The sequence below is a fragment of the Anomalospiza imberbis genome, chromosome 3, assembly GCF_031753505.1.
Source record: "Anomalospiza imberbis isolate Cuckoo-Finch-1a 21T00152 chromosome 3, ASM3175350v1, whole genome shotgun sequence".
Lineage (NCBI taxonomy): Eukaryota > Metazoa > Chordata > Aves > Passeriformes > Viduidae > Anomalospiza > Anomalospiza imberbis.
Genome location: NC_089683.1, coordinates 14,130,903 through 14,155,848, shown reverse-complemented (window position 1 = coordinate 14,155,848; position 24,946 = coordinate 14,130,903).

The window sequence follows — 24,946 nt, the reverse complement described above, 5'->3', positions numbered from 1 at the left end:
TTGTCCCCTCACAAAAAATTTGCTATCAAGGAAAGACACAAAGTAAATGATTTAACTTGCTTTATTGTAGAACTTTTTTGTGTGTGTTTGGATGCATGTTTCATATAGTAGACCGTAAAACAATATTCAGTGTGTGGTAAGTGTACAACCTCTTATAGACACACAGAATAGTAAAAAAAGTTGATAAATCAGAAATAGAATTACTGTCCTAGTAACATTTCTTAATAAGCCAAGATGAAGGCCTGTTTTCTCCTCAGCTTGCTAGACCTTCAACAGAAAGTACTAAATGTGGAGTAATGCCTTTAAATTCCTTTTAATTCTCTCCATAGAGGCAGAGAAGAAAAAAGTCACTGCTATAGCAAAGCTCTTGGAAAAGTCTCAACTGATATAATTTGGGGACAGTGTCTTAGTTCAGGGATTTTGCCAGTATTAAAACCAAAAATTAGGCCTCATAACGATATCAACGATTTCATTCACACAGGTTTAACCAAGGTATAGTCCAGTCCAGTTAACGCAGGGTCTACTGCAGAATTACTCACTTTAGCTGTCTGAACATCACTCAGGGAGACATCAAAATGATTTTAGAAAGCTACCCAGGAGAACACCTGCAATCAGTGGGAAGAAAGAACACCTGTTCCACTCTGATTACCAAGAACGGAAGTCAGCATCTTTCTGTGTGAAACAACCCTTTCTTCAGATCAAAAGCAGAGCAGAAAGACAGTAAGTTATTTGTGCGGAGCTAGCATCAGCACTGAGATAGAAGCATTGGAAGCATTTCCACTGAAAAAAACCAAACCCAACCCATTTGAAAACAACTCTGAAATGCAGGCTTCTACAATGATTTCAATAGAGCCTTTGTAGTATTATAAAGAAAGAAGTAGACTTCAAGTATAAAATTGGGTTGAGCACACAGAAAGTAATTTACTTCTGATTTTTACTGTCTTCTGAACTCCCACCCCCTTTCTTTTTTTCAGCAATTCACATAGTAAAAAAACTCTAGTTTTATTCATGCAGAGTGCAAAATGACACATATTTGAAACAGAAAGGATGGGTTCTTTCCCAAGGGTCTTACATTAGAGAGTCACCTTTTTCACATCTAAAATCAAGCTGCTTCTGATGAGAAATGCTGCAACTCAGGTTAAACAGCATGTGAAGTCCCATAGAAGTGTTTATTACAACTGGCTCATTCAAATCCTCATGGTACCTTACATATTATAAGCTCTCATTGTAGATGTTTTCCCTGAGATAAAACTATCTAAGGAAGCTAAAAATAGCTGGAGTCATTACAAGGCAGTGTAAGTTTTCAGGGACATAACTTTTCTTCTCCTCAAACTTATATGTCCCCAGACCAGTCATTTGCCACCTGGTGACCTTTTTATCACAAGAATTTGCATAAGATTTAATTTAAAGTTCCTTACCTATAAAATCATGACAAGTTTTCAGAGATCTCTATTCTCCTTCTTTGTGTTGGGTTGAAAGGTGATTTCGTGCTCAAAGAAATAATAAGGTTGAAGAATGTTCCACAATGGAGGACAAGAAATGCCAGTAAAATTTAGCACTCTCATTTATTTTCCCTTCTTTTTTAAACCTATGTACTGGAATCTCCTCTACTTGAAGAGGAGGAGAAACAGATTATGACCATAAATTTTTTTAATTGTCTGCACAGGTTGAACTAACCTTTAAAAATTAAGCATTATAAACTTTCAAGATTTTAAGAGCACTTTGACAAAACAAGATGGGAGAAGAATCTATAGCTCTGTAAGGGGAACAGTCTAGCTTTTTACAAGAAATAATAATGGTAGTTCCAAATAGAACTGGTGCAGAAATGAGGAGAATTATGTATAATGCATTTACCATGTGAGTAACAAAGTACCCTAAAAGAGAAAAAATATTCACAGTAAGTAGTTTAGCAGATAAGCTCTTAATTAAAAAGTGGTGATTCCAGTTACCTGTGAAAATGAAATACTCTATTTAACATATGTTATGCAATATGTCAACAGTTGAAATGTGCTGTTTCTTCATCAGCTATTACAGTCAGGATATTTTTAACTGTCCTTAGTATCTGAATGGCTAATGTTTAACTAACTCTTTCACTCTGGGAGGTCCCAGATACTTCCAACAAAAGCTAGTAAATGCAAGCTGGATTTCACATTTCAGCTTGGCCTCTCCTATTTAACATCTAGAATATCATTTGCAATATTTTCCAATAAAGGTCTGTGCATTTTACATACATACAAAATTATATAAATATCCAAGTATATCTGAATCATTATTTTAACAGCACAGTTAAAACAAAATAAAACAAAACAAAACAAAACAAAACAAAACAAAACAAAACAAAACAAACAGCCCAGGTGTTAGTACTATGTCTTCAGGGAAGCATTGGTGGAACTGATCACCCCTAAAAGCAAAGTTCTTCTGGATTGCTAATGCTTGCAAAAATTCTGCCATTTTTAGATTCCCTTTTGAATATCCAAACTTTGGGGCAGATGTGACGAGGTAGAGGAAAAGAAAAAGGCTAGAATATTTTATTTTGATTATATTTTAAGGGGTTTTCAATATTATAAAGAGACCTCTACTGTTCCTGCTAGCTGTATTGTCAGCCTACTACTTCACTATGTTTTTGATGCCTTCAGTAAATTTAGACTTGGGGTCCTCTTTTTCTGAGGCTAGTACAGCAGTGTCTGTGCCCAGCATAAACAGAAAACTATTATGAAGAGCTCATGTCCAATGCCTCCATTTTGTCTCCTTGTATAGAGGTACTCAATCTGTGGTTGAACTGCCTTTTTAGCACATGAATGAGGTGAAAACTCATGCTTCTGCAGCCCAAAGCAAAGTATTTGCTCTTCTACTCAAGATATATTGAAGTAGTGAAAATAGTCCTATGTGTCCTACAAATTGCATGTTGTGCTCTCCTCAATAGCACAGGGAGAAAGTTGCTTATTTCCTGGAGGGTCTTTGAAAGCAGCTGCCTGTGCACTGCACCCTGTGCCCTTGGCAGGTCAGACGATGCTCTCACAGGGCTGTGCAGAGTGCAAAAAGACGAACCCTTACACTGGATCCAGTCAAGTTGTCCTCTAACTCAGCACCTGATCCCAGAAGGTGGAGAGTCCTGGCTGACCTGCCCCTGGCTTGAGCCAAACAGCTGGGACAGTGCCAGGAGGAGGAAGCTTTCTAGGAAGAATCCAGCTCTGTTGAGCCCTGTTGGGGCAGTATCCAAATGCTCCTGAGGTACCTTCAAGGTGGGGTGCTCTAAAGAATGTACTGCCCAGTGTTGACTTTTGTCTTAAGTCATTCAACATTTGGTTCCTATGGTTCTATATTTCTTATTTAGGGATCTTGTCTCTCTTTTTCCTACTTTCTCTCTGTAAGAAAGCTGTATTCTTTCCACAAATCTCATTACAATTTGTGTCAGGCTACTGCTTAGCCCTGCTCTTCATGCATAGACCTACCACTAAGAGAATCCATGAACCAGGACTTGAAATATTTCCAGGGAGTTCATCCAGGGTACATCAAATCCACCATCTTCTCTGAATCATCTTTTCAAAGCTCAGATCTCCACATATGATTCACAAACAGAAGATACCTAAGAAGAGCTTTTGGCAAATTAGCTTATTAGTTCCATCCCTCCTCTTCCTAAGCATTCAAGTTATCTGCCCAGACGGCTGTTCAGTGAGTCACATTCCTCCCTCACTATTGTGTTTATCAACTATTTAGGTTGCAATGGAAAATCCTTTAAGCATGACCTTGTCTCCTGAGGCCCTAATTCAGCAACACATTTAAGTATGCATCAGCACGCAGCCTTATTCCGAGAAATGCCATCCACTTCTCTGATAACTGCCACACACCTAGAAAAAGCAGCTTGCTGAAATGGGACCACAGTACCTTCTGTAACAAGTAATATTTTCAAGCCAAGGAAAACCAGAACCATTTAAAAAAATATATGGGTCATGAAAGATACAATTTGCTGTTGTGGGAAATTTATACAGTTAAAAAGCCACAGCTATATGAATGGCTGCCTGTAATTAAATTTTATTACCTTACTGTAGACTTAAGCAGGAATGATTCAGTATCACTTTCAGTGCTTATTGTAATGTCATGGAAAACCAGAAGAGTTCTGTGAAAAAATAAACCCAAATACAACCTAATCTAAATATTCCAGGAGGCTGACTATTTCCAGGATCAAATTTTTCAGTTAAATGGCAAAAGAGAGAAGTATAAAGCAAAACAATACAAAATCGTGGACTTCAGCTTTGATTTGTCTATCTAAATCCATCTTGCAACTGTCCCAGAAACACAGCATTCAAACCAGAACAATTCTGGTGAAAACGCAGAGAACAAAATAAACTTGCATAAATGAAACAAAATAAACTTGCATCACTGAACATAGAATCTTCTTCATTTCTTGCTGTTGACAGATGGAGGCACACAGGGCTGGCCTGAAAAACTCTGAAGTGCAGAACACTAGTAAATAATGTACAGAATTAAAAAAAAAATCAAACAAAAACCTCCCAAAACAACAATATTATTCCTGGCAGATTAGAGTACCTAGAGATGCAATCCATATGTAGGATTGAGGTAGCTCAGGCTGTCTAAAAATGACAGATTTCTTATCATTGTGTGGCATTTCCAAGCAGGAACAGACCTCTCATAGCCTCCTAAGGATAATTCATAAACTTTGGTACACAGCAAAACACCTATAAAATAAGCAATTTTCTGCTAGTTCTTTCATAAGAAATACAATTTTCTAAACCAAGAAACTAAAGACTGTAGTGAGTAGACACTCCTTGACTGCGTCTCTTTAATATAAACTGTATGGACTAGTCCTCTGTCACATACTATTTGACCTTTTTATCAAGCATCTAGTGGTTGGTAAAAATGGTTTATTCAGGAAAAGTGTGTTGACAATACATCAGATGTAGAACAGGAATGGGAACGTGAAAATGTAGGTACTTGCACAGTGGGGTAACTTTGATCCCTTTTAATAAAATACCCATTATGCAGGCTCTACTTGCAGAATGGGATAAACAAAGTGAAGCCTGGTGAGGCAGTGGATAAAAATTCATCACAAGCTCTTAGTACAATAGAGTGACAAGTATAATTAATAGTACTGTGTAATGTCCTGAATAATGAAAGAAGGAGAAAGAACTAGGATTAGAAGGACAAGTACAGGAATGCAAAACACAGTTCTAGTGCCTTGCTTCTTATCTGCATGAGATTGTGTAAACTTTCTCACTGTTCAAGGTAAAAAAAAAAACAAACTACTAAAAAATGCAGATCAAAACAATGATTAAACAACCAGTGACACTTTGGTACAGGTATGACCAATCCTGGTTTCAAGTAGGAAATAAGCCTATGTATCACTTCTCTATGTTTCAGCTGGCCTTGCTTTCTAAAAGACTGCAGGCTAAAAAGTGCTCTGAAAGATGAAGATATACAGGAAAGACACAAAAGCAATGGCTACAGTGGTGAGAAATTCAGCAGTACAGTAGTGGGTCAGTAGATCAAAGTAGTTCTTAGCAGTGTCACTATCTCTGTCATAATCTACTCTGGACTAAATTCAAGATTTCCTAAATCATCGATAACTGTCATGTGTTTTGAAGGTGTCTGAAGGATTAGTCTGAACCTGATGTCCACATAAGGAGGTGGAATATATTTCATCTGCAACTGGAGCAGATCTTCCTCTTAAATTTGTTAATGGATGATCTGGCACACATCACCACTGCTCTGTGATCCTACAGAGCAAGCACCATTGATCGGGGGGGTGCCTCCAAAAATGGCATGTTGCTCCTAACCTGAACAGCCAAAGTACTTCAAGTAAAGAGCAACCTGCCTTATGTAAAGATTTTGACTGAGCTTTTCAAAATGAAGATGTAAATATGGCCAGACATATTGTAAAAGAATATTTTGCTTCTAGAAAGCTAAATAATGAAATATTCTTTGATGTATTCAGCAAAAGGCTTGATTATAGCCAGAGACTGCTAGTTAAATCATGATGAATACAAATTTAAAATTAAATGTAGTCTTTTTTCATAATCATCACTGTTGAAACAAATTATTTGATACCTTTGTATTTATCTCATGTAGCATTAGCCATCTGATAGAGACCCAAAAACTTTGTCATGTTTAGAGCTACATGGGATGAAGTACACAGCGGTCTCTGCATTTGACACTGGATTTGACTGGACTCCCTTTCACTGCCTAGGGGAAAAAAAGTTCCATTTCCACATGATGCAAGCTAAAATATTCTGGAGGATGTAATTATGAAAGTAATTATTTTATTTAGCCTGTTAGAGACCTAAAGGCTTGAAGTAGCCTATTAGAGTAAGGAAGTCAGAACAGAAGATCTTTACTTGTTCTAACTGGTTCTATTTACAAACAATTCACATAAAAGACTGTGCAAGCAACTGCTGTGATAGGGAAATCAGGAAAGGTAAAGATTTTCTGGAAGACAGAAAATTCAAACCAATGACACCTTCGGCTTTAGACAGAGGCATCAGCACAATTAGTTCCTCTTCTGTAAGCAGCACCTAAATATCCTTGAAAGCCTTGTTCCTACATTTTATTTGTTTAATTTCAATGAGAAGTTAAAGAGGTTTCAGACCCAACACAAAATTTAATTACTGAAAATCTTTGGGGTTTAGGCTTTGCTTCTTTTTTCTTTTTTTTTTTGGATTTTTTTTTTTTTTGTGGTGGTTTTTGGTTAGTTTTGTGGGGGAGTTTTCATCCTTAAAAAAAAAAAAAAAAAGAATGAAGGAGCAGAAAGGAGCAGTTTCAGGTGAAGTTGAAGCTTTCACAGTTACTCACATATCTTTAATGCAGGGTGTAACAAGGCCTTCAGTTCCAACTCTCCAAGTACACTCCCTGCTGTGGCATTCTCACTGCCTCAAAATAACTCAGTGTGCAGTGCAGAGATACTAGTCTTTAATTAGAGACCAGAACAGTTTCAACATATGGGTCCAGATTCTATTCAAAGCAACTGTACTACAAGTGCACAATCTACCTTTTGTTGAGCTCAGCAGAAACATAACCTCCTGCCTTCAGTCTGGAAATAGTAAAACCATCTCAAAAAACAGTGTAAGTCACTCTGGGGTGAATAATCAAAACTCAGACTATTAACTAAAATAACTGTTTACTGGAGTTTTTAAAAGCCTCTTCCTTCACACCTTTATAACCAGGCTGCCAGTCTGGAGCAAGGCCCAGAGGTTTGCATATATTCCTATTGCATATAGGGTTTTCTGGACAACAGTGCAGGAAATTAAAAAGAAAATCTGAAACAATAAAGACTTTTTTTTGTGTGTGCAATCACTATAAACTAACTTCATTTACAACAAAAGAAAAAAAAAAGATTCTTCATAACATTAGGATGAGGTTCTGTGGTGTGAGCTTGAAATATCATTGGACTTTGGTTCTAGTGAGATCAAGGGTGGACCTCCCAAGAAGAGAGAAGCTCTCCCTGCTGCAAGATGCCAATAAGATCCAGGCAAATGGACATATGTCCCCCCACTTTCTCCTTCCACCCCATCTCTTCTCCCCAGACTCCCACCTCAAATTAAAGTCTTTAGGGAAAAGAAAAACGAATTGCCTTTGCTTTGGTTTTCTCTGCAAAAGCCAAGTTGCAGGGTGGCTGTTTTATTTTAGGTCTGGCAGTCCCATCAATTGACCTAACGGCCTTGGCCAGGAGATGGTGAACTGACACACAGTGTGATGCTCCAAAAGGGTTGCAGGCAAGAGCACACAGTGACCGCCATCCCAACAGTTGTGATTAAGGCGGCTGGGAATGTAGCACATACAAAGGTTTTATTTGAAGAAGACAGGAAAAATTCACTAAAATAGATTTGTGTGTTTATTTCCAATTTGACAAGTAAAGATAAAGCAGATTACAGCTTTGAAAATTCCTGACAGTCTTCACACAGCAGCTGTGAAGACATTAAAAGCTCCTTTAAACTAGGATGATAGCAGTAAATGAAGGTCTTTTCTTTGCTACTTGTGGTTGAAAAAGAGATGATTCTCTGAGAATGATTAGTATCAGTCCAGATTAATAAGGTATTTTAGGGTGTCATTATTACATGGCAGGAAATAAAGTGTGCTGAAGACTGCATGAAGAGAAAAATATTTTCTCCTGAACAGTAAATGCACAATCCAAATCTATCAGGAATGCTAGAACTAGTGGCCTAAACAGAAATTTCACAGAAAACAGAATTTAATGGGCTACTTCACTCTTCATATTTCTACTAGTAAGTATTGGCTTTGCCTTCCAGACATCCTACCAAAACCTGGTAAATTATTACTGGCACAGTGTATGAGCTGCTGTTCAGACCCAGATCAGCAGGAGGGGGTGTTCTGTTATTTGATATCATCTTATGTCATAACCAGAAGAAGGGATAAAGGACTCCTTGTAATTTTTCAGAAGGGGAATGGTTTCCACTCAGGAACAGGAGCGATAGATAAAACTGTCAGAGTAGGTGCCACCAGCTGTGGCCACATTGTGTCAGGTCTGGTCAGGCTTGGTGACCATTTTGCATGTAAAGCATCCTCTTTTTCTGGTACTCTTTTGTTATCAATACTGCCGTTGTTAGTGTTTGTTTTCTTACCTTGTGGCTGTTTCCAGTAAATTGTTCTTATCTCAACCTGTAATTTACACCTTTCTGTGTCTCCAGTTCTCAACTCCAGACCCAGAGTGTGAAGGGGAAGGAGAAAACAGGGGGAGCAAGTGAGTGGTGAGTGGTTTTGGAGAGTTGGGAGGGGGGGGATCACCAAGTTGGGGAATGCCATTCCTAAACTGTGACACCTGTTCCATGAAAAACCTTCTTAAATACATCAGTGTACATAAAAGGTTTCCATGAAATGCAGCTTTCACAAGTCATCCTAAGTTCAGTCTAACCTTTGGATAATAAAGCATGTCCCTTCAATCTCTCTTTTCTTCTTATATCTGCTGTATCACTAGAAGATAATTGTCAGAGAATATGTACCATAAAAAATAAAATACAAAAAAAAATAAAAACAAAGAATGCCCAAACAATCATCTACATGGCAGAAAATCAATTCAATCCCAGCCTGATAAAAATTTATCTATGCAACAAATAAGTTTATGATGCTCATTGTGCTTTCACAAGACAAAATCTTCACCTGGAGAAGTGTCTTTTCCCCCTACTGAAAAGCCAAGATTAGAAAATACCTATTGCATGAGAGAATTAAGGGAGAAGAGCAGCCTACTATAAAAGTGAGACAAAAAGACAAACAGCCATAGCAATTTTGCAAGGACAATACTGTTAGTAACTTAAGAGATGATGACTTCAACATCAGCCTAAAATGATTCACTGTATCTATATCAATCTTTTCCTATGATAAGAGTCTCCACACAATTAAAACAGCTCCATGCTTCTGGAAAACCTTTTAAGGTAGAAAAGGCAGAAGATTTTCCTTGCTTGTGATGCTTACGCAGTGAATACACTCAAAGCATCTGAAATGAGAGCCTGCATTTTTCAGCTGTGTTTGTGTTTGCTCAGATACTCATCTGTTCCCTTGTGGTGAAAACACAAAATGTACAGTAATATGTAATGTCATCCTTTAGCCACAACAGTCGTGGCTCATGCCCAAGTAAAGTGTTCCCTTTTGCAAAAGAGACAGCATTCATTTTCTGTACCCCACCTAGTTATTAAATGAATGGTCATCAAATTTAAGCATCAGTTTATCAAGCCTGCTTATCCAAAAGGCACTGCAGGCAGTACAGTGCAGCTGCCTGCATTGTGATCTGTCAGTACTGGATCACTCAGCCCATGATATTTCCATCACTTCTATGCATGGGGCACTGAGACTCCATTTGTCACTTGGAGCATTTGTGACTAAGCAGTAGTTGGACTAGGAAGAAGACTTGAGAAGATCAGATTTTACTTGAGAAGATCAGGATGACTCTCAGACTGAAAAATTCACCATTGCACTGAAAAGTGACTTCCCATGGGATATCCTGAAGGGAGTTTCTGTTTTGGGTTGTATTTTTTTTTTTTAATATATAATCCTTAATCTCAAGTGAGCTTCGTTTTGGCTAATTTGACAAACTAAAAAGCAACTCTGCTATCAGATAATCCTAACACATTTGCTCAGAAAGCAAAAAATCCCACTAGTTCTTTATAGGGCTCTAGCTCCTTATAGGGCATAGAAACATAAAACACAGCTCAGAAGGTGACATGGATATAGAAGTGTCCATGATGCTGGGAGAGCCAGTGCAGCATGCACTGCAGAGTGCCTTGGAATTACAGAATCACAGAATCTTAAGGTTGGAAAGGACCTTAAAGATCCTTTAGTTAGAACCCCCCTGTCCAGGGACATCTTCCGAATCTCATTGAACCTGGTCTTGAACACTTCCAGGCAAGGGGCATATAGAATTTCTCTGGAGAAACTGTTTCACTCTCTGAGCAAAGAATTTCTTTCTAACATCTTGATTAGACAAGGCCACAATGGACAAGAAACTACTTTAAAGGTGAGCACTTCAAGTAATAGAAGTAGCTTTTTGGATGCTGTGTGGCCTACAGCACTTTACTCACTTGGCTGGATGAGTGCTTTGCAGTGCAGCCAGGTGGCATTTATGCCTGGCATGAATGTCACCTGTTACAGTCTACCTGACAATTAAACCATGGAGTGCAATGCAAGAGGGGAACAAAATGTAGCACAGAGCAGCAGCTCCCATATTTTTGCTACTATCACAAATTTAGGAATTGGTTCTTGAAGCTCAGGTTTCCAGCTGTTGAAAATTTTCTGTGTTAAAGTTCAAATTTTAATGAATATAAGCAATGAAGCAATTTAACTGGAAGGGCTGTTTTTGATTTGATAATGTGAGATATTCTCTTCACACAGCAGAATGTTGCTAGATCTTTAACCTAATGCAAGATTTTTTTTTCCATTACAGTGAAATAATGGAAATCTGAGGAGCATATAATCCACTTTCAAAGAACCCTTCAAGTCTATAAGTTTCTCTCAACGGAACCATTTATGGTTCACCTGTCATCAGTTTGTTCCTGCTGTGAGTGTTTACCATTTCTATAACTGAGCTACCACGCATGCCTCGCAGCTATATATGCACACACGCACACACACCTGCCTCCTCAGAGTTTATTAATGCAGCTGTGCACGAGCACACAGAGAGCTGTGCCAGGCAGCTCTGTCAAACGCACCGGCTAATGGGGAGTGCAGCATATGGTGTGTTAATTGTCTCACACTGGAGCTGAGATGAGCAAGTGATTAGGAAATACATTCAAGCTGACAAAAATGTATCAATTCTGATATGGGAATCACAGATAACCTGGAAATGGGAAAGATGCTGAAGCCATCCTTATCTGGAGGCAGCTTGGACATGTAGCAGTTCAGTGTAAGCACATGTAGGCCTTAATCTCTTCTTTAAGTGATCCAGAAATTTCTGGTCACTCCCTAGAATTTCAAAAGTAGATGTGCCTCATTAAAAATACCAGTAATAGATAAGAAAATATGTGGGAGATGGGGTTTATCTTCTCTCACCAACTAATGCATGTTATTCCTCAAACTGTTTTACTCTTTATCTCTACTACTATTCTTCTCATCAAACCCAGAGAGGAACAGTTCAGTACTAATGACATTATAAACTCTACAATCTCCCCAGTTATCTTTCAGTTTTCATTAGATTCACATATGGAGAACAGCAGTATATAGCCAAATCCTCTGTGACAGTCAGAGAGGCTCTTCAGCCACCAAAGGAAAAGGTAAATCGAGCAGCATCCCATTCAGAAGTGCTGTACTTCTAATTCAGACATAGTGAGAGTGGGGTGAATCAACAATTAAAACAACTTGGAAGCAATTGTTCAGCATGTTGGGGCACTTTGTCTGACTATGCTGCTTGCTGTAACTAAAGAGTTTAGCAGCTCTCACTCCAAGGATTGAAACTCTATGACCAATTACTAAAACAAGTGTTTTGTGTTTTGCATAGACATTTCAAATAATGGATGTGCTTTTTGTAATTGCTTTGCCTTGTCAGTGGAATGCTGTCATCACTTTTGGCCGCTGGTGCATAAATTTACAAACATCATGCAAATGCACTATTTGTAATAAAACTGACTAATGAACTTTAAAGGCCAATTATTTCTACATGTCTGCTGGCTCACAGTAATCATGCATCATTCAGATTTACACTTCATACTTGCTGTAGTGCAATTTTAATCACTTGTTAATGTATGGTTTATAATAAGCATCATGAGCAAGCAAGATGGAAAATGGGTTTCTCAGACTCTGAAGATCTGATACCTCCAAGATTGGGGTAGAAAGCAGAATAGATCAAATAAAATAGAACAAAAAACCACAACAACATGCCACAATTCAAACTGTACATAGCTCCCAAAATTCAAGTGCCAAGGTGTAGCCACAATATCATCTCCTGCAGGACTCCAGTGTGTGCCTGTGCCCCAGTCCCCAGGGCAGGCTGGGACACACCTGTGGGGCTACTTCTGCAGTGGGGCTGTGCAAGATCTATGCACCTGTGTAAGGATGCAGGCTGTTTAGATGATTTCACAAATGAACAGACCACAGACTGTTGTGAGACGATTTATGACAATTTCATGAGGCCCTTGGTTTTTACAAACAGGTTTTCCAAGTATCTGAACCTGGTATCTTTTTATTTAGATATTTGTTTTCCTGATGCAGCTCCTACAAAGTTGTTTCAGGCAGGTAGATTGACACTCTGTTGGCCTATTTCCACAACCAGCTATTCTTTATATGCACTGACTTTTCTTGTTTCTCTTTGTGCTTCCTCAATCAAATCAGCATTATCCTAGTTGTTGTGATAAAAAAGGGTTATGATAATTAAATACATAAAGCAATTATCATCAGGAGCTAAAGGCTTTCTGCTGGCCAGACAAAGATAGCTGAGATTCAAAGCCAGTTTTCTCTTTTCCCTGGTCTCAGACTGGGAAATCTGCTGGCCAGACTGGAATTACTGTCAATGATTTACCACCAGCAGAGGAGTGGAGTGAACCCCTGGGGGCTGCTTCTGACTCTGTCACTGACCTTGGATTAATCCCTTGACTTCTCTACACTTCATCTTACCTATTGCAAGGCTTAACTGTCTGGAGTACAGATTTAGAAGTTTAATTAAGCTCTGCAAAAATGTATAAATCCCTTAATATGAGGCTATTCTCTTTTTTTTTTTCTTTCTTTTATAATGTCCCTTGCACTGAAAATAACAAGTAAAAGATATAAACAAACACCTAGAAGAAAGCTGTTGTGCTGCTCACTTCACTCAGCATTCACCATCTCTCCGCCAAAAACGAGAGTGCAGAACCACTCCTGCTGAGGATGCTGTTTCTGCAGTGACTGGGGTGGCAGTGAGAGCTTGTCAACGAGCTGATGCTGCATGTAGTGACACTGAAGCCCCCAGGAAATTTTTCAGGAGAACAGTTTGTTAATGTCACCACTAAAAACTCTCATTAGAAAAATCACTGCTAAGAGTAAATGCCTTCTGTCTTCATACCCCTCTTCCTGTCTCCTCAGAGCCGGATATTTCCACTGGGAGCCAGGGAAGTGCAAGAATCTGTCACATTGTCATAATAAAAAGAATTAGAAGACGCTGCTAGCTCTTGGAGCATTTCTCTAGTTTTTTTTTGGGTTTTATTTCTCTTTTACCTCATAAAGAAAATGATAAAATTTCACCTCGGGAAAGGGAGGAAGTTAGGAATTTGAGAGTGGAAAGATATGAGGATAAACGTCAAAGGTTCATTAGAAACCAATGCTAGGAGAATAAGCTAGAAAAAAATTCAGGTGGAAAAGCAATTGAGCCTTTTCAGAAGGCCCCAGGCAAGTGGAAAAACACTGTCTCAGTAATACACGTAAGATCAAGGGACACTTCATTAAATCAGTTTTTATGAGATTCATTGGGAATCAAAGTGGGCCAGTCCTTGCACAGGCAATGGCATTGGTGCAACAAGGACAGTTTTAGGTGGGGGTGGAGGGACATTGCAGATAGGTAAATCTGCTCAGGGTAGCAAGGTCAGGCTGGGTTCCTCTAAACTCAATGTCTGCTTCTGAAATCTTTCCTCTTCCAGCCCACTGGGCAATTTCTCTCTGTTCTCAAAACTCATTCCTCTCCAATTTATTCAATATCAATGCAAAGCCACTCAAGGAGTCTGAGTGACACTTCAAATTAAAATACCAGCAGTGCCTTGACAACTGACAGCCCTATATTTCCTTACATCTAATCACAGCAGAACTGTCTTACAGTATGCTGCTCATAGCTTCTCCATCCTGAGAAAATGCTGATGGAGTAGGCCTCAGGCAAGTGAGAGGTTTGAGCAAGTAAGTGATGGAAACTTTTGAGAACTTTATTCACTGTGACCTTATTTTCTATTGATTTCTCCAAGCCCCAGTTCTCTCTGGGCATAAATTCCATTTTTCAAGGGTAACAGATTTCCCGCTACTGCAGGAATGGTCTTGCTAGTTTTCTAGCTTCTCTGAATCTCCCTGGAAAGGTTCAGCATCACAGCTTTAATCCTTTCAAGGTCTTCATCCAAACACTGCATAACAGTGGAATCAACAAAGTCCAAAATAAAACACAATGCATAAACAAACAGCTATCTTTCCCAAGGGGAAGGTGCTTTCCTTCCTCACCAAATCTTCCTGTTTCTTGTAGTTACTTCCCACTTTTTTCTAGGCTTAGTTTTATTAAGTAAGATAAATATCAGCTCACATATTTAACTTCTTCCTTCCCTCAGATCTTTTCTCCATGAGCTTTTTTCAGATCAACAGCAGGGCCATAAAGTCACCTGACCTTGTGTTTTTGTGTTAATTTACTTAGAAATGGTCTACATCTGCATATAAAGAGACTTCAGAGAAGGCTTGTTGATGCTAAAACAAAAAAGGAGCACACTCTTCCATTATAGGTCCTACATCTGACTAACAGGTGATGCCTTGCTCTGCTGGATGACGTGCTGGAAGTGATTCCTGTGTTAGTAATGCTGTGGTGTGTCTTGGACTTGCCAGAGGGCACCCAAGAGAACATCCGATTACTACAGAAATGCTTTAAGACCACAAACAACCCTTGAGACATGGGATATTTAGCAAAATTGCAAGACTCAAAAAAAGTGTCTGGAGAGGAGCTCTTCTCTCCAATCTTTGCTTGATCCCATCAGTTTCTGCTAGGTTCCAAAGCTGCAAGAAATTACCCAGTCCCTTCCTGGCCCATAGGAATAGGTTCTCTCTGTCACCTCTGCAGTGAAGACATTGCTCCATGTTCTCAGGAATTTCCAGTTGCGCTGCAGGCAGGATAAAGGGCAGGGACATTCCCCATTACTGCAGGCTTCTCCCTGCTGATCAGGTTCATATGCCTTTGGTTAACCCAGTCTCTACTGCAGAGGTTCCACCTTCCTCAGAACAAGCCTCCAGGATACAGAAGGAAGGCAGTTTCTTTCTTGCTGCCCAGCCACAGACCTATAGCTGAACCAACATATAGTTATGAACGCAAGCAGGGAAATATAAGTGCTGCCATCCTTCTGTAAACTACAATTACAGTTTAATTTTCTAAGGAAATAAGCTGAGGAAAAAGCATTTCCTGATGGTTTGGAGGTGAGCAGTCCTCCTGCAGCGGTGGAGGCTGATGGTTGCATGACACTGCTTTACTCCACAGCAGTCCCTGGGGAGTACGACAGCACAGTGATGCTCCAGGATGCAGAGCTCAAAACAAAACTATTATCTCTCCCCTTTTTACTGTCTTACCCAAAGGCATGACTTAGAGAATCCCTTGTTTGGCAGGCAGAAGCAGTACCAATAGGAAGTGGATGATATTAACAAACCTCCAAGCTCTAACAGGGCATTCAGTGTCCCTTTCTTCACTTCCAGGGAATTCAGATTCTGGAGCAATAAATCCCAAAACCCTGTGCTAAAGAATAAAACTAAGCTAAACATCCAGAAGAACTAACCAGAGAACAAACAAGTAAATCTTCTGTACAACCAGTGTATAAAATGCACTAATAAAGAACACCTTCTTATTACTGTTACTGAGCTCAGCTTTATACAAACAGAATAACCTTTTTCTTGTTTTTTAATATTCTTTCATTTCTAATGTTTGCACTGCTTATATGCTGTTTATAATCTAAGCTCTCTCTGTGACATATTTGGAGCCCAATTGTCATTCCTTACATAATGTCCAACTGTCCACCAGGGATCCATTATGGTTTGGAGTAATCTTTCTCCCAACACACAGTTATACCACAGCCTCCCAGTGGCAAGAACAAGCCAAGGCAGTGCACAGACTACTTACACTAACCACTGTGAGACTCATAAACAACAGTAGCACTAACATTTTCTCCCTTACTATTTGAAAATAATCCTTTTCTTCAGTGCTACCAACAGAACTGAACATAAATTTAAGAAGTGCCAACAGCATGCCAGCAGCTGCTGCTTTTAGCAGAAATGAGAATGATGCTTCCGATGTCACATTTTCTTTTACTTCAGAAAATAGTTTTTAAGTAATTCTTGGCATTCAGAAACAATATGAAGACATGAAAGAACATAATAAGTGGTTTATGTGTGCTTCTTATTAAAGCAGCCATTTTCCTGTTGCCCTGTGAGGAAAGTTAGATTGCTATTTTGCTCAGTGGATTTCTTTGAAAAGGTTCACTCATTTAGGTTTCTGAATGAAGGTATTTAACAAACCCAAACCCACATCTTTGTTTCAAGGAAGGTACCATAGGCCATGTCAGCTTCCCAAAGGTGTGAACAGCTCCTCTGTTTTGTGACTGTTAACACCCTGGTCTTACACTTGGACATTAATTCATGGGAGCAGCTAAAAATATGCATAAAATTTTATTTTACCTTTCCTTTTAAAAAAGTAATACCCAGAGCCACAGTAATATACATCTCAATAGAAACCTTTATAGGCCATTCATTTTCCTCTTAAATAACAGCTTTCCAGTTCTCTCTTACACAAGTGTTTGTTTAATCAAAATAGTTTCTACCAATCTTTCAATGAAAAAAAATGTGCTTAGGTACTATACAAGATACAGAGGGATTCAGGAGGTATTTCTGCCAGCCTTGACTAGAACTTGGAGCATATCAAAAAGGTATTTGCTGGACTGAGCCACAGTCCTCTGCCTAGATCTAATGATTTAGGCTTTAACAACTTCTAGGGGGAAAGGAAGAATAAAGAAACAGCCCTTAAAATTTTTACTCTCATAATTTGCTTCTGTTTATTTAGTAGGACTGATAGGATGCTTTTCACATGCAGCCTGCACAGTGTGCACTCACAGCACATCCGTGATACCTACATCCAGCTGAACTGAGTAGTAAAACAACTCCCTATCATTCCCAAACTTGGAATTTTTATAATATCCTGGTTTAGACTGAACCAAAAACCACTTCTGCACAATTTTTCCTCAAGAGAGTAATTCCCATATTGGCAAATATTTCAATTTTCTGTGACACAGAAGCTAACCATATTCAGGAGTCTCACTTCCTAAAATTTGACCCAGAGATACTATCCCAAAACTGGCACATGACTCCTGTTGACTTGCATCACTATTGCTATGTTCTTGAGGAGAGTTTCAATGTCAGTGAATTATTTATTAAGAAAATTGGTTTAAAAACAGTTGCTGGCAAAGGTACAGGTCTGGTCAAACACATTCAGCCATGAATGAATAACCCTGTTCAAGATCACCCAAGCTCAGGGACGCCTCTTTTTCCACACAGGGACCAGTGCAGTACAGTCCCCTTCCCAACTTACAAGATTATTTTAGGTCTTCTCAGTTGGCCAGGCTGCTCCTGGACTCTGCAGTTTCCTAACCTAAACCATAAACCTCTGCTTCTTACCCCCATTTCAATATCTCTTGTTAGGAGAGCACTTTGGCTTTAACTCCATAGCAGGGTCAGCTGTGATCTGTTCTTTGACAAAACCTCCAGACTTTGTGAAGATAGCAGCTCCACGTTATGTTTTTTGGATAGGCTACTGGTCCTTATTGTAATAGAGACAAGCCCCAAATCTCGCAGTGGAATTTCTTGGATATCTTAGATTTCTTCTTATGTATATAATTTTTAAAGAAGAGATCAGAAAATAGAGGCTTTAGGAAATTTTATTCAACATTGAATTGAAATCTATGTATAAAGCAAGTCTGTGCAGCAGGCAGGAAATTCCACCCCGCAGATCGTGTTTCGCTTGCTCAGAATCGCTCCACAGGGCCAGCGAGGGAGCTCCAGCTATGCCTGCCCATGCTCAGGTAAGCGAGGAGTGTGCCAGCAGGTAGGCACTCAGAGAGGGCAGGACGGAGCTGGTGGCCTCAGGAATCCTGCCCTGGCAGCGGCTGTGCCGTTCAGAGCTGCTGGATGCAGCTCGCTGCCCTGCAGGGTGGGGTCTGCCCATCGACCCCATCCCAGCACACATGGGCTCGCTCTCCCTACTGCAGCTCCTGGCTAAATGCAATTGCACAAAGTTGCAGCTGGACTTTTTATAGTGTTAAGAAATAAAGGAAGAAAGGGGTCAGCCTATTGATTTTCACATGATCCTGGCCATTTAAGAGAAGGAGTGGTAGGAGGTTTATTTCTCTCCCTTCTTTTTAAAGTTCAGTCTTTAAATTACTGTTCTAGTAAGTTTGTTTTGGTTCTCTTCTCAAGGTGAGATACCACAGTAAATTTCCACTCTAAAAGGCTTATAGTACATGAAATACAGTGGTGTACTGTGCAGACCTCTGCTGAACATAGCTAACTCACAGCAGTAAACTCTTTTGCCTTGGCAAATTCTGCACTTTTAAAAGAGAAATACTATCAGGACGTAGTAAAGGCATGGAATTAAAAAAAATGGAGAGTGAGAAAGAGTGTTGAATGATTGCAAAATATTTTCAGTATGAATTGTTAAAAAGTCAGCTAATTCAAATATTCATTAGCTGTATGAGAGCAAATATCACAGCCTGTAAGATCAGTACTGAGTGAAATGAGGTGCTAGTCCTGGTGCTCTGCCATGGCACTTTGCTTATGTCCCCACTCCAATCACAAAACTGAGATGTCTTAGTCTGAGCTTTTACGTTTAGTCATGACTTAACAGGAGCTCCATGGGCTTCCCTGTTAACAGACGTCATATCCTTCTTGGGGAAGGGGAAGGGGAAGGAGGAGAGGAGAGGAGAGGAGAGGAGAGGAGAGGAGAGGAGAGGAGAGGAGAGGAGAGGAGAGGAGAGGAGAGGAGAGGAGAGGAGAGGAGAGGAGAGGAGAGGAGAGGAGAGGAGAGAAGAGAAGAGAAGAGAAGAGAAGAGAAGAGAAGAGAAGAGAAGAGAAGAGAAGAGAAGAGAAGAGAAGAGAAGAGAAGAGAAGAGAAGAGAAGAATAAACATTTAAAATGATCAGATACCTGATAGGTATACAATGGAAAAAGCATTTCTGAGACTGTCCATTTTAACGTAAGCCTATATTTTGTTGGGTTGTTTAATTTTCTAAAGTTCATTTTTAACCTTCTGTTCATTCATGCTTGGATGCTGCACAAACAATGAAATCTTAGGCAGCGACTCAAAAATCTAACAAAAATATAATAACTATCCAAAGAAACAATGGCTAATTGAAATGAAGTCAGATTCAACTGCCCTGATTGATTATGCCAATGTAATATTTTGCATTTAAACTAACACAGCTAAATAATATTTAGTTCAGTACTTTTGAAAGTCCTTTGTCATACACCCTTAAAATAAAAAATCAGTGGGAAAGAATGAATTAATAAAAAAACTAATTCTAAAAATATGCATGTGAGGTAGAGGTAGAGGCTTAATTTATTAGAAAAGAAAAGCACAAAGGCCCTGAACCTGTGGTCCTACTGGCTAGGACCAATTGAAGTTATTTCATCAATATGCAAATATAGGAATCAGCTCAGGCAGGTCCGAGGCTGGAGGGACAAGATCCTGAAGCATTATATATAGGTTATTCCCATTTGTTGTCTGAAAGCTGAATGACACACTTGATACTTCATGAAAAAAACAAAAAAAACAAAAAAAAAAAAAAAAAAAAACCAAAAAAAAAAAAAAACCCAAAAAACTGTTTGCCTCTAGCTCACCATTTTCTGAAATCACAGTTTATTTTGCACTATCATATTGACAAACACCCAGACCTGTTTGCAGAGGGCTAGGACCTCTCCTGTGTGCAGCAGTTCCTTCCACTAATAATTTCTCTGGCAGGGGGAAAGAGATCTAATACACAATGTACAGATGAGATAGTGTTTCCCTGTCTCTCTAGCACTTGTAATCAAACTTCCAGTCCTTCCTGTTCTGAAGAGAGCAATTTGATGCAGCTGTGCCGTTGGAACGCAGTGATGTAAATCTGAGCTTGCCTGGCTACTTTGGCCTTTAGCTATAACTGAACTGCACTTCTGCAGACCAGTGTTGGCTTTTATGTGAGCAGTTCTGATGAAGCTTCTGATGAAGCTTTTCAGAGATTACTAGGCTATTCAGAAGAAAAAGGTTCCCAAATTTCTCCTTTCATCACCCAGCAGGAGCCTGCTCCTCTGAAACCAAGATTAATAGGGAAAGTTTGGTGCAAATGCCAAAACAAAAATAATATTGTCAAATATATGCTATGCAAAAAATATGTAGCAGACTGCACATAACATATAGCATTAACCTTGATTCTTATTACAAATTCATTGAAGGAAACAAAACTTATAGTTGTGTATGGGAACAGAACTGTATTTCCTTGTCAGTCTGGATCTGTTAGGTTCCTAATGGGATATCAGTGGCCTTAGCCAGAGCTGCAAGAGGTGAGGGAACAAACACACTCCTTTAGAGTGCAGTATTAGTCAGAGGAGTAACAGAGAACCCCTTCACTCCTCCTTCCCTGTGCCAATAACTCATATCGTAAAGACTGAAGGTGACTACTGGGGACAGATAAAAGGGATAACTTTAAGTAAGACTGATAGGAGAAAACAGAGACATGGCCTGTGTTTTCTGGCTCCTGAAAACTAACTCTCCTGCCTGCAGCACAGCTTCTGACTTGATTTGTCAATCAAAGGAAAATCCCTCTCAGAAGGTGGGTGCATACAGTTTTAAAATTAATCCTGTGTATATTTAGGGTTTTCAAGTCTCTAGGTATGGTTTCAATGCTAGGAGTTTCTTTAAAGCTTTTAGGCCAACATTTATTGATAACATTAAAACACAGCTATACCTGATTTATATTTGTTAAGAGCTCTCTCTCTTGTATCTCCAGCTAAAGCATAAACTTCACAAAAACGCTGTGCTCAGCAATTCATTAAACTTTAAATTGTTTGTCTGCTCCCAGTGCTGAAACTCCTCACTCCAGTTGTGTCTCTGACTCTCACTGGGTCGGTATGGGTTAGGTCCTTCAGGAGCTTGCAGAGCTCAGCCAGAGGACCCCTCGCACTTCCCCACCACATTTCAGCACCTGATCTTCGTCTTCCTTGAGGTTGACAAGACAAGAAAGACACTCCTTAAGCAGATTTCCAAAGGACAGACTCCATTCAGAGGTCTGACCTAGTGTTTTAAGAAGACAGTTCCCTGCCAGTGCTTGGGTAACTGTTTACCAACTGGCATGGCATGGGCTACAGTCACTTTTCTTGCAAATGAGTGGAGCCTCCAGCTGTGGAATAGCTGCATAATCTTTTGGCTGGAGCAGAAGAGGAAATTCACCTTCCTTTTTCTTGCTTTAATTTTCCATGGTTTTGATTTATTTATTTTTATGTGAGACGTATTGTGCAATGTTGAGCAATACCTCCCTAGCTATGTCACTGTTCTTGCCAGTTGACATTATTAAGCCTGCTGCTAATTTCTTCCCTCTGTCTTGCATTCCTGTCTCTTTGTGAGGTGAGGTGGGGGTGGAGGCTTTCTCTGAGGAGCAGAGGCTGGTATCTGCAGAGTGTTGGGAGCCACCCCAGCTCTGCACTGGAGTGTTTCAGTGGGGACTATTCACATCAAGCAGCTGTTCACTCAGCCAGCTACTCGCCTCTTGAACATCTCCAGTGGAGCCAAAAATAAATCTGTGGATCAATTCAGCTCCCACTGAGTTTGATGGAATGTTTTCCATTGATTTCTAATGAGATCTGGATGACAAGCATTTCTGCAGAGAGGCCCTGTCTCTAGCCTGTGGGGAGGAGAAACTAACATGTGGTTTCTCCTTTTCACATAGGGTTATTCCCCCAAATCTTGCAAATAAGTGAGTATGTGGCCTGTGTAGCAAAGGAGACCCACTGGTCCATAGACTTTAACATTGACAGTGTTGGTTCCCCAGCCCCGTGAGTGTAGCTATTCAGTATTATAACATTCAAAATAATTATACCTTTGAAATACTTCATTTGAAGTTGAAATTACTTTCTTTCATGAACTGTTTCTAATTATTGTACTTCAAGTGACAAATTAAATGTCATTTGAAGCAATTATACCAAATACTCAAAAAAAATTATACCTAGGTATGTCAATTAATATAATTAAGTCAAAAGTTACATTTCACAGCTGATTCAGCTTTTCCATTACAGCCTTGAAATTGCCTATGAGTTGAAAGCCACATTTGAACAAATCTGTAGTAAACCTGAACACTAAAGGACATATTTATTTTTATGTATTTATTAGACAAATTGGGAAAATCATGAGTGACCCTACATGAATAAGAAGAAATAATATAGCGTTCTTTTTCAGAAGCTGGGTTTTTTTTCCCCATTTAACTTCAATAATTTTGTTTGTCAAAGATCCATAAAGGAACTCGTTGTTCCTTAGCCTCCACTGTTTCTTCATGGAAAAAGCAAACAAACATATTCTAAAGGGATTTATATGTTAGTTTTAGTTTCACAATGCATATAATGTAGAGATTCAAGTGAGGCAACAGCAGGCCAGCTTGCTCCTTTCTAAATAGCCCCTAAAACACTGCTACCCTTTCTTGAACCACTTGGTTAATGAGAAGCTGGGGTCAGTACTCTTCCTTCCTTAGAAAGAAAAACAGATCATGAAGCCTGACATTTTTGATGTGCAAAGCTCCACGCCTCTGGACACAGGCAGACCAAGAGAGTAAACTTACTTTGCTAATTGCTCTGAGAGCCCTCAGTATGCTTCAGTGTGCTTCTCTACCTTGTGTTTACACTCCTCAGGCTTGTTTTTTTGCCTGTCACAGAAACTGCCTGGTCTACCTGGTTAAACATTTACCCAAACTTGCTGTATTGTGGTGTTTGGTTGACATCTCCTGTAAAAGGTACATGATCTTTATTGAATGCAAGAGAGCTTATCAGTCCAGTCTTTAGCAGATGACAGTCCCCAAACTAACTTTTTCACAGCTGTGTTCATTCATGCTACTGAGAGAGCAGCCAGTGCTGCCAAGGAGAAGTGCTGTGCCTGAGAAGTGGTGCAGGGGTGCACGAGAAAAACCATGACCCTGCACAGAGAGCATGAGCTGCCAGCAGGCAAATGCACGGCAGCACTTAGCTTCCCTTGAGCACCCAGGGAACAACGGTGCGATCGCTGGCTGCAGCCAAAAACAACCCTAAAGGACTTGGCTTTCACAAGGAATTTTCTTCCAGTAATTTTTTTTTATAGCATTGTCAATTAACAAGATTAAACCAACAAGAGTGTCATGAAGTATAATCCTGCAATCTTTTTGAAACTCTTCTGATTTCTAAGTTTTCTTAAATCATAATAATGCATCCATCGTCCAAAAAGCCCATCTATTTCTGAGAAAAAGAGCTACATATTGACAAAATTTAAGGAGAGAACATGAGCCGTAGATAGGATCTAGAGTTCTTGAAAGGTGCTGAAATTACAGCACAAGAGACAGGTGGTACTCATTAACTCACAGATCAAATTCCATGTGTTTTGTCTTCTCTCCTTGCTGTTTAGTTTCCATAATCAAAAATAAAAATAATCTAAAAGGAATGTATATTGTGCTCCTCCTTCCACATGAATGCATTAATCCCTCACACTCTTTTAAAGGATGAGTTACCATGTTGGCCTACGGTTTGGAACCCATTGTGGGATGCAGGTGCAGAGATACCATAATAATGAAGGCCATTGTGAAAATACCTCTACAGATAAATACTAACAATGGGGAACCCAGAGACAAAATGAATGTTTCAGAAAACTTGTAGTGCGAGAAGCTGTGAAAGACCAGGGACTAATTACAACGTTGAGGGACAGTTTCACATTGCCACAGTGGTGAACAGTTTAAAAAATAAATGTACATTGTTAAGTGTACATGTCAAAAAGATCCATCTAGATGTAAAATAAGAGATCTATGCCATTTTAAATAATAATGGAGAAATGTGCATACATTTGTTTTTTTTTTCTGGAGAGCAGTCTGTACTTGCAGTTGATTTTGAACTGTAAAAAGGAGAGAGGTTAAAAGACCCTTTTCCAAACAATTTGTCCAGTGAATAATGATAAAACTTAGTGACTTCAGTATAAGCTAATACCTGGACAGATGAGGAACTCACACAGAAAAAAAAGGAAATGTGGCACCTATGTTTATTTTATGAAAATACTAAAAGTAACTAAATATAAAAAAAGAAAAGAGAACCACATTATAATTACTGAAAAAAATTAAAACTTTAGAAAAATATTTCTGAAAACACAGGGTATTAATATGTATATTAACATAGTTTCATTAATTGACAGCTAGGATAAAGATTCTATAATTAGTCTCTTGAGACTAATGGAATGTTCAGCTATCTCTTGGATACTTATTTTTACTTTGGATTTTTCATTTTTAAATTTAAAATTAAAAAAAAAAAAACCAAACCAAAAAAACCCCAAAAAACCCCTAAAATTCCTAACAAGGAGCACCACAAAAATAGATTAAAAAGTATTTACTCAATAAAAATAAAGCAGTATTATCAGGCAGATGTTTAAAAGGTGTGGGCAGGTAGGCATGCTTAGGGCAACATGCAATTGAAAATATTTTGAAGGCGTTTTAGGGATTTTGTGAATTTAGAGCCTGATAATCGCCCAGTAAAGACAAGTGGGGAAATCAGCAAC